Source organism: Varanus komodoensis, unplaced genomic scaffold, assembly GCF_004798865.1.
Source record: "Varanus komodoensis strain SLA01 unplaced genomic scaffold, ASM479886v1 scaffold1, whole genome shotgun sequence".
NCBI lineage: Eukaryota > Metazoa > Chordata > Lepidosauria > Squamata > Varanidae > Varanus > Varanus komodoensis.
This window is the reverse complement of record NW_025335268.1, coordinates 94,977,610-94,989,192: the sequence shown is the minus strand read 5'-3', so window position 1 is coordinate 94,989,192 and position 11,583 is coordinate 94,977,610.

The window sequence follows — 11,583 nt, the reverse complement described above, 5'->3', positions numbered from 1 at the left end:
CTAGATATATGATTTTCTGAAACAAATAAGATATAATTGATTGATTAAAGCATGTATGATGAACCAGTTTGTTTAGGGTGCAATCCTACACATGTTTAGACAGAAAAAAACCTAAATTTCCCAGCCTACCCCAGCCAGCACAGTTAATAATCCTAGGAAATGTATGCAAAAAGGGGAGCCAAACAAAAGAGCAAGAATGTGCTGTATCGTTTTCTAGAATGTGCGTGTATATAGTTACATATGGAAAAAGGAGGAACAAAGGAGGACATAGTTATGATCCAGTTGGAGGATTTCAGGATGGTGTTCTGGACATGAATTGGGGTTGTGCCCCAGTGCATCTGGGGGCGGGGGGCACTTGATTGGGAAAAGTTAGGAAGCGTTGTTGGACTAGAATCTTCATCGGATGAATTAAGTGTTACCCTCTGTTGGCAGGTATATATACACATGGGTGAAGAGAGAAAAATGTAAACAGTGAGGTCAGATGGAAAATGAAATGCAAAAACCACAGCCTGTGATAATTACATTAAAGTTGAAATGGAGGAACTCTGTTCTCAATTAAAGAGCCTGCACTCTGTTCATAAAGTGAACAGTTCTGAAGTCTCTTTCTCCCTCTAGGAAAGCTATGGCAGTGGTGGGATCCCCGGGACTCAAGAGGATTCACTGGTGCAAGGAAGGATGTAGGCAAGAAAACCTCCTCAAGAGTAAGGGATGGAGGCAGAAGCTCTCTCCTCGACCCCTTCCTTCTGAACCTTCCTGGGGCCCCAATCTGAACCTTTCAGGTTTCCCAGACCACCACTGCTCTCCCCTTTCCTTGACCACTGATTGTTTGGCGCCTTCCCCCTTTTGTGCAGTTTCTCCCTACTCTAAGAGGCCGAAATATCTCTCCAAAGGCTTAGTTACTGCCAGTAAGAGCTTTAGGCTAAACCAAGTTGGTGGCCTTGTCCCAAACTTTTGGCTTTTTACCTCCACCCCACTTAGTGACTGGTATGTAGCCACTAAGATCTCTGAAATGGAATTCAGTCCTTGGGTTAAGTGCTTTGACATCCCTGTACATCAAGCTGGATCAATGAAACATTTTTTATCTTCAAAAGAAAACAAACAGAATATATCCCAGCATAACAATACAGAGCAATGAGAAAGTTGGGATAAACTAAATGGCAAAAATAAATAATTTCTAAAAGGTCTGACAGTGCGATTTTATCTAAGTTTCAGGTATTGAGTCATAAACTGAAGACAGTGCAAACACACTGAGCTTGCACAATGCAATCAGTCATGGTGGCTTACAAGGCAGGGACGATTTGTTGTAGAGTCTGAACAAGAGCGATTAGCAGAACATTTTGCTGGGTTCAGACAACACAACAAGCCACCCAGGGCTTCTCATGTTGGGTGAACCCAGTCACTGACTGGGTTTGCATGATACAAACCCCAGACCAATTCCTGCAGGGTGGCTTGCTGCCCTCAAGCAACCCATGGTTTGTACTTGGGGTTGTTGTATCCATCATGGGTTGTCATTTCTTATGAATCTGGGAGACTGATGCCATTGTCAGTATCTGGAATCAGTTACCAATTCATTTGGCAAGAGCAGCAAAACCGCCTTGCCACTCTTGTCAAGCAAGCACACTCCAAGGCCAGTTGCTCCCAAGGCACCCAAGTGGCGCTTGGGGTGGCTGACACTGTCCTCCCACCCTCCCTGCCATGATTGTGAGTTGATGGCTTTTTGTCCCTTTATTTTTTTCCCATAGAGATCACAAAGTGTAACCTGATGGCTAGATTTCACAATCCCCATTTTGGCAGCCAATAACAGCTACTTCAGAGAGCCTAAGATGCACCTGGGAGGGGCTGGCAGTGACTGCCAACATCTCTTAAAATTATCCTTGTGCCTTTAATGAGTGAGTAAATGTTGCATGTAATGCACATCCTGCATTTCTCTTGACACTTTAGCTGCCTGGGAAAGGGCAAATTGCATTCTACCCATTTTTTTTCTGGGGAACAAGACTTCCAACAGTTTTGACAGCTAGTCATCCAAATTCAGAATCCCTGTTAAAAGGGGTTTTGACTAGGTCATTAGTAGTTTTTGGCAAGGACATTTGGTTGAATATTTCCCAATTTAAAAGCAACAACAACAACCTAGATCTAGGTATTGGACAGCTAGTTAGTGGTCAGCATTCCTTTTCTCCAGAAAGAGCGGGGTAAGATCCACTTTTAAACTTTCCCAAGCAGCCAGCATGTTGGGGGGAGTGCAAAATGTGCATCATCTTGAGGACTATTAGGGCAAAAAATAAACAAGGATTTCACCATGAAGGCAGTACAGAAGTTATCATCCCCATTTGTGAGCAAAGATCAGTTGGGCCTTTGCCTTCATTTGACAGTTGTTAAGAAAAGGCAAAGGAAAGAAAGGGGCTATTTGGACTCCCTGGGACCCTATTCAGGATTGTGGCCTGTTGCATTTTGACAGTGGGTGCCCATCCTTGCTATTGTCCAATTGAAGCATTGATTTTCACACTTGCCTAACTGTGCAAAAAAGCATCTGCAAACTCCTGACAAAACCTGCAAGATGGTACTTGAGTACTGTCAAAGAGTTGTCAATTGCTGTCCAGCCAGACTTCAGGGGCTAGGGTGATGGGGGAAAGAATAAAGGGACCAAAAGCTGCATTCGACACAATGGACTCATGATCATGGCGGGGAGGAAGTCAACAAGTTGGTCCTACTGCAATGCCCCTTGGGATGCCTGTGGGAGGTCTAAGAAGGAAAGAGGGGGGAAATGGGGGTGAACAACGGGTGAGCCCAAGGTCTGTTGGTTGCAGTTCTCGGGATGAAATTAGAGGCTGATGTTGGAGGGAAAGTCTGGAGTCGTCTGCTTTGGACAATTTAACAGTGGACAGTACAAAGAAGAGGGACCAGATTACATCATCAACATTAGACTGGCTGGTAAGTTTGGGTATAAAAACAACAGCTGGGGAGCACGACCTTATAATGTGCATCCTGCATAGGTTGCTAGACGGGCACCACACACCACAAAAAGTTCTCTCTGGCATAACAGTAGCTTTTTATCCCCTGAATGCGCCTTCTAATGTAGTCCAGCTGTTTGCATTTTTATTTGCTTTACCAGACAATTATTACATATCCCCTTTATCTTACCAGCTGTTTTCTTTCTTATGTGATGTGCTGTAATTGGAGCTTTGTGTGCTTAAGGAGGAGGGAACGGAGACAAATTAGTCAACTTTGTGGGGTACCATCACCATGGAGATGGCATCCTTTGTCTAATTCTTCCTCTATACATAAAAGGGCATTGGGTTTGGAGCTGGCACTGCTACATTATGGTCCTGGAGGCTTAAGCAGAGCTGGTATGTGTACATACATGTGTGTAGATGTTTACATGTGGATCAGTGTAGTTGAATCTGAATGCCAGGCTGCAACACCAGCCATGTAGAAGCTTTCTTTTTATGTTGATTATGAGGGGCAGGTGGACAGACCTACCCCTGAGGTAGTAGAGGAGTATGTAAGCCCAGCCATAACTTAACTAGGAAGTCCTTGAGGACTGAGCTTTACAGTTGCCTAGCAACCACAATACACAGTCCCTTGCTGGGTAGCACCGCTTCAGGGGGCAGCCATGACAAGGAAGGAGCTGTGTGTGTGTGTGTGCGTGTGCGCGCGCACATGAGAAGTAGGAGCTCAAGGTCAGGGCATGCTGCAAAGCTAATTTTCCTCTGAAATACTCCAGTACCTCAGAGCAGCCTTGCTATTATTCAGGACCTCCTCTTCCTTACAATGGACCTGGAAGGTATTACTGTTTTACTCCACACTGTGGCTGACTCTGTTAGTTCCACCCAAAAGACAAGCAGATCTCAATAAAAGAGATGAGGAGCAAGGCTAGTTAAGGACTGAAAATAAGAATGGTACAGAAGCATTCCCTGCTTTAAGCGCTTTCAATCCATGCAGCAAACTGCTGACATTGCAGTGTGTTCAATTAATTAAGCTTCTTGTGTATCCGTCTCCAGGTTAGAATCTTATACTTTAATGTACAGGGTAAAGAGTTCTGTCAATGATCCAACAAGCTCTGCCAGAAATTCAGAGTGAGTCTTGGCTACCTTTTCCTGTCAATACTATGCATTTGTCCATTAAGTTTGTCCAGTACTTCCACATCATGTTCAACATCTGTGGTAACTGAGACACAAATACCCAGTTTAAAAGGGATGGGACTCCATCAGACTACGAACTGGATTGGGACCACAATCCCTTCTCATCCAGCTCACAGCCCCATTGCTTTGGATACACAGCCTTCCCCAGGCTCACAATCTCCTCTGATACTCTTTTGGTTCAATGGTGCTGGATAGAGGCATCTCAAGTGCATACAGCCAGTACCAAGCATCCACCTTCACCTGGCCTTTCACATCAGGAGAAGACATAGGGACAGTGGCTGGCTGCACAGTTTTGGACAGGTGTATCCCCTTCAGCCGCAGTATACCTCCCTCTCATAAATAGGTTACTTCCCATCAATACAGCGATTTTTGAGCATGTGTGTTCATTCCCATGGATATGGTGTACTGCATCCTTGCTTTATTTTTCTCCTATGTTGCTTTTATGCACACAGGTCCGACATACCTAAGTTCATGAACCACTGGTACTTTTACCAGATAGTTGGATCTGTACTTACTGATCTAAACTTGCATACTCCTATGAGAATCACATGGTTAAAGAGCTCTGCTTAAAAGCTCTGAGCCAATTCTTCCCATCCTCATAGCTTAGTCCAGGCATCTCTGAAATTTCTTTTCACTTACAGAACAAGAACTTGTTCTCATATTTAACTAGGGCCATTTACCATTCCTTTCTCCAGTCTAGGGTAGAGTGGTGTAGCTATTCAAATTTTCACGAAGTCTAATTCTTGTATAATTGAAAATAGAAATTTCCCATCGTTATTCCATTTTACCGAGCCTCTCCAAAAGTCTGAAACATGTCATTGCACAACTATAATTGGATCACAACATTAACGGTTTACACTGGGTTCTATATTATATACCATTTTAAGAAGTCATTTATACAAGTGTCATGATTTTGTCTTGTCACACTAGCACCCCCTTGAGGCTGGCAAAATTGTTGCAGACACCAGTACACACAAAGAGAGAGAAAGCAATATAATCGATGCACCAACATACTGAGTAATGGAGTATAACAGGGTCCTCACCCACCATTCAGTCACATTTCTGAATTTGAAAAACTGCTGTGGGCACCAGCTGGAAATGCCTGAAGAGTGGATCACTGCTTTGACATCTACCTAGTTAACTGTTGCACCTGCAGATCTTAGGGTGCATCTTAGCAACAGCTTTTGTTTCATAATTATTCTACATCGCAACATATATTTAATAAGCACTTACTTATACTGGGCCATACTTTTCACCAGTCTTTTTGCTTTTGTTTCAGATTTCAGCAGCATGTGGCTCCCAGAACATGTATTGTCTACTCATAAAATAAAGTACATAACATAAAACATTTATATTTGCTGAGAGTCTGGATTTTTATCTCTTCTGGTTTTGTCAAGTCAGAACACACTATAGCTTCCTCCCAATGTTTCCACTCTTAAATATATCCAAAGTTATATAATGAAAAATCTATCAGCTACAAACCAAGTTCATTTTTGCTATAGCTTAGCTGGGGTTGTTGCATTGCCCTACAAAGGACTTCATAGCTGTATGGATAATTGGCTGTAGGTGTTTCTGAGCCTAACACACACACACACACACACACACACACACACACACACACACACACTTGCAGACTTGATTCTTTATTTCCTTAGGATGGAAGGATCTGTGACTGCAGATAAGTGGCCTTGAGATGGTTATTTAAGAATCCTATGATACCCGTTTAGAATAATACAAACAGTAGGATGTGTCAGATATTCCCCCACTTAACTCTATAATTTACACAAGAGTGGGTGTATTATGCACCTGCGAAGGGCAAGCCCTACTATTGGTAGCTAACTCAGATAATAGATTCTGGGTGTCATGAAACAGTAACATGTTGCTATTACAATTTTTCTGGGATGGGGAGGAGAAAGGCATGTGAGATTATTTGTCCCATGTACCTAAATAATTTGTCTGGTTTATCTACAAAAAATATAGACATGGGTGGGGATTTGGTATAACTAATTTGTGAAAATTCAGTTACTCTTCTAAGTAGAATCTTGAGATTAGCTTTTACTCCCCCCCCCCCCCCTTTTTGGTTAGTGAAATTCATTAACCCTGCTCAAGGAAATTTACTGCTCACTAGGCTAACTTTCCCCTTGCTGTTGCCAAGAATGTCTGGCATAATTCTCCAGTGTCAAATGATGCAGTTTTACTATAATAAACTCATGTCTCTTTAGAGAATTCTTGGGTTCCTCAGGGCTTGTCCTCATTGCCTTGGCTCCCAGAACAGGCAAAAAAGATTCAAAGGAAGTTCATTTGAAATCACAGCTCACTGCTGCTCTTTAACTCCATTCCACTTTCATTTGCATGGACATGGCTAAATCCTTTCTTGGCCCAGCAAGTGACAGAGACAGAATAGTTGTTCTACTTGATTAATGAAGATGCCCAAGTTTTGTCTTCTCCTTATTTCTAGCCAGCTAGAAGGCGGCCATGAGAGGGTCATCAATATAACTGCTACTAAGTTGTTGGGCTTGATCTGTGTTATAAGCTGCAGTGTTGAATCTCAGCGTGTAACTGTGACAAGGTTGGTGTGAGGGGCATTCTTCCTTACAAGCAGAATTTGGAGCTGTTCACAGTTCATAATCAATGGAGAATAGGTGACTTCAATAAAGATCATAAACTTGAGGCCCCAGCCACTATAGGAATAAAACTGCCTTTACCAAAGGTAGCACATGCATTTTAAAACCAGAACAATAACTACAATCCCTTGCTAAGTCACAGACATTCTTTACTTACCCAGGTGTATGAGAAGAGTTAAGTCTTTGGTATGGAGCTAGGCTACCAACAAGGCAAGGCTGAGCAACTAGCTCCCTCTTGTGGTTCCACAGCAATAGTTTCTTTTGCAAATAAAGCATTCTTAGATTTCAATATCAAGGAAAGGCCACATGACGGACTAGAATCTGGTTATTCACTCCATTTTATAAGCAGCCAGTTTCAAGACTGAAGCAGCTGTGGTGAAGAGGCGACTGCTTGCATGCATAGGAATTCAGACCTTATCACTATAGGCATAATCCTTTTTTCTTTGTGCAATGCCAGTGATAATAGCTTTGGGGGTCTTTTTGTAGGTCACATTCTGGAGGAGAACTGTCAGGAGGGCCCCCTTACATATCTGTGATGGAATTAATTTCCAAGCAGCCCATTTGTGGTTCTGCATTTGTTCCTTTGCACACTTCTCTCTGGCACAACCACAGCCAGCAGGGAGACTGCCCATGTGTTTTCCTATGGTGAGGCTTTGTCAAGCAAGAGCGCTGGTGGTTCCTGATTGTGCTATTGTCTTAGTTTCTTACCCTTCATCTTGTTACTGGGAAGTGGACTGTAACCCCTATCATCCCTCAGCCAGGGTAGGGCACCAGGTTGAGGAAGGCTCTATGCTGAGACAGTGAAAGGATGATCTACATAGACCCATAGGGAAGTAGAAAGGGAGGAAAACTTGGTTGGTGGAAAGGGAGTTGTGGAAGGGACTGAAGAGAGGCCTGAGGCAGAAAGGATAAATCACTAAAGACAAAGAAAGGAGCAAGGTCTAAGGGTGGGCAATTTGTGTTCTTCCAGGTGTTTGGCCTGCAACTCCCATCAGCCCCAGCCAGCAAATGCATACCCATTTGTGAGTCTAGCAGCAGAATTCTGTACATGCATACTTAAGAAGTCACAATATGCTCAATGGGGCCGACTTCCTGTCACAAGTAAATATGAATCTACAAGGACTGCAATCTACAAGGGCTGTGATGACAAACTACCAGGAGTTAACTGTTAGAGCTGCCACACAACCAACAGAGTTTAGAGATTGGGGCATTTTGTTGTTGTTCCTGTTTATTCATTATTATAATCACCAGTTAATTAAATTGTGTTAACTTCCTAATTTAGAAGATTGAGGCATATGGTTCATATTCATTAGACTCAAGAGTGATTATTTCTCCCAAGTCATCTATAATAGAGAACATGACATCTGTCCGCTGAGGGAGCCAATGCTCTTTGCCAACAGTGACCAGAAGTATGACCAACAACAAATCTTGCAGTCTGGGGTGGTCCTTTTAAGGTTTCTAGTCACTTCACTCCATTCCATTCCCTTTTCCCATCCACCCCAATCACAACAGGCAGCTGTAGTGCCATGCCCAGTCCTCTTGAATTGTTTTTCACTTTTTTTTTTTTTTTTTTTTGCCTAAAGGTTTCTTTTTTAAAATTCTTCAAACCTTGGGAGTTCTCTGAAGCTTGCCAGTACCTTCATCTTGTGCATGGATGGTGCCATTTAATCTATGGGTTGTTTATTCCTGCCTGTTGTCCAGAGGCAGAGGTTAACCTAAAGGTCAGGGAAACCCTCTAGAAGATGCAGGAGAAAATAGAGTCTAAAATAGCTCCTTAAGTGTTACGTTCTTTCTAAGATTGACAAAGAAAAATAAACCACAGCTCTGCAAATTAAATCTATATCTTTTTCTATCTCATAGTCTAACAAGCCAATGAAGACTGGGGAATCAGAGCTTGCCCAGCATGTTATTTGCTTGCTAACTCAAAGGCAACAGCCATTAGCCCCTTTTACTCTCCTTAGAACCTCTACCAATTTTATTTCCCTTTTATCCAGTTTTCATACGTTTGGTCTTTTCCCATAAAACTTTCACCCTTGTTGTTAGTATGGTCCTTCCCTATGACTTATATTTCTTTCCTTTCCTTTTCCTCAGCTTTAAACCCGTCCCTTTTCTGTAATTCACAGCAGTCCTGTCCTCTATCTTTTAAAAGTATATTATTAAGGAAATCATTGAATCTTTGCTGCCTCAAAACATTTCCCCATTTGGTTTCACAGGATGATTACACAAGTAATACACACACTAAAAGCTTTGTTTTACCTAAAAGGGGCATTTGCTGATATACATTTGTAGTCATTTTTCTGTATTCAAAGGATCCAATAATTCATTAAAATGAGGTGGTAACTTCTCTTGTCATTACTTTGTATTATACCCAAAACAGTTTCCTCACAGGATCCATGATCTGATAATATAACCAACCAGGAGAGAACAAGGCTGCCCTAAGTAAAACCAGGGACAAGAAATAAAGTGGGTTAACTAGAGATGCATTTTTAACTTTCTTCTGCCCTAAGCAATTGTGCTATGCTGCCACTAAGCGATCCCCCTTTTAAAGAAAGTGATATTCTGAGGACGGTTTCTCTGCAATTGCTAACCAGTCAGCCTACATTACTTTAATCTTTAGCCTCTACTACCAGAATCAGAGTAATTACCATGGTTGTAGCAAGGGCTAGAATTCCTGAGCAATAATTGAAGTGTTTTCCATTTGACCCTAGTTGATATAATGGCCACGCTGGATCCGAGCAAAAGTTTTTAAGTCCAGAATTCTGTTCAATAGCTGACGACCCAGCTGCCTGTGGGAAAACCACAAGTATAGCACAAGGACAACAGTACAGACACACTGCCTCGGGACATAACCATCAGGACTACCAGCTACTCACAGCCTTCCATGACTTTGTCTAACCGCATTTTTAAGCCAGCCAAATTGGTGGCCATCACTTTATCTTGTGGAAGTTGAATTCCATATGTTAAAGAATTTCTTCGATCCATTTTGAGTCTGTGTCAATCAGCTTCATGAAGTGTGTCAATATCTGTTATTATGAGAGGGAGAACTATGCTTCCCCATCCACCTTCTCCACACTATGCATAAATTTGTATGCTTCTATCATGTCTCCCTTCACCATTCTCTCTAAGCTAAGCAGTCGGAGCTGTCCAGCCCCTTGATCATTTACATTTTTGACCAATTATCAATACCAGGTCAGAGGAGGGGCAAGAACTTAGCTGAAGGAGCCTAGGTCTGTGATGTATGGAAATGTTTAAGTTAATAAGCATATTAAGATTCATACCCTCCCAGATCTGACCCCATGTTAACAACAATTTAACTCTAGAGCCTATCAAAGTACTAATACCAACAAGTATTTAATATAGGAATTTCACATTAACCGACAAAATAAGACAATACCACAAGCGAACAAAAACATCCTTTACATTATTACATTGCACAAATAAAGCTTGTCCAGACTGTAGATGAAATTAAAAGAACAGAAGGTAAAAAATTCTTGGAGGCACTTCCTTGCCAGGATTAGTCATGGTGCTGGAGTTGCTTTCACTCCCAATGCTGCTAATATTTGAATAAACTATGAATTAAGGACATAGAAGCCCTTGACAAGTTTAGTGATAGCCAGAACTGGGAAACATGAATTTCCCTTATGTTTTGCACAAATGAAAGGACAACTTATTTCAAGAAAAGAAAATGTACATATAGGCCATGAAAACTTTAAAGAGCCTACTATTCTGAATCAACAGCCTGGGTTTTTGAGAACAAACAGAGTGTTACTTCAAAATCCAGACACTAACTTGGTGACCATAAAAGTGGAAGAAAGTGATGCTTAATTTCTTCTAGGGGATTCCTGCAGCCTCATCCCTTCTAATCTTTCTGTTAAAATACAAACCCTTTAGCCCCTGCATCAGCCTTTCTGGTGGAAGAGCACTTGATGCATCAAAGGGCTCTTCTTGTCAAGCACATCTGTCCCATCACAAAGCTTCAGTTCACAGGTACTGCCAAAGTACACCTTGGTATCATAGGACAAAGATTTAATCCTGTGTGCTCCCCAACTCTGCCCTCTCCTTGTTTCCCTTGCACATCCCACTTAATACAATTCACAGTTAAATCAGAACTAGCAAAGTATGATTTGTGCTTTTTGCTCCAAACTGGATCGCAAACCAGCTTCAAACTATAGCTTGCTTTCCTTCATTTGGAGAGGAAATCACAAACCATACCTGAGCACATCAGATACAAGAGCAAACTAAGGTTTGCCACACAAGCCAGGAGAGCAATATTTAAGCAGAATGTGTGACGAGTGAAGGGATCATACTTAAACACTTGTTCAAATCATTGTTTAGTGCTACATGTGAACGAATCCAATGAGTATATATTTTCTATGGGGCATAGGAAGGACTAGCATCCCAGAAAAGATCTGAGGGACCTGCAGATGACATTTTGGCAATTTCCTGATAGACTCTTGCTGACAATACATCTCCTATTCCCTGTAATACAGTATGACTAAATTGGGCCAACATCAAGAAATTTGGCTTAATTTGCTTTCACTCACAGCAACTGCTTGCTTCCCCTGCTTTCACAGTTACTGACACTGTCTTCTCAGCCCTGCCATAACCTTACAATGTTAGCAACTTTCTACTTCTTTGGTTCAAGATGTGTATAAACATGGGTGTGGCAGATATCAGGAATCCAACCCGTTGCAGAATATGTATATCTGAAAGACACTCACTTGATGTTACATGGTCCTGACAGAAGTTTAGAAGAGTGCCTTTAAAAACAAAAGCAGCACCTCGATATTCAGGGATTTAGAGAATTTAAATATTTGCTG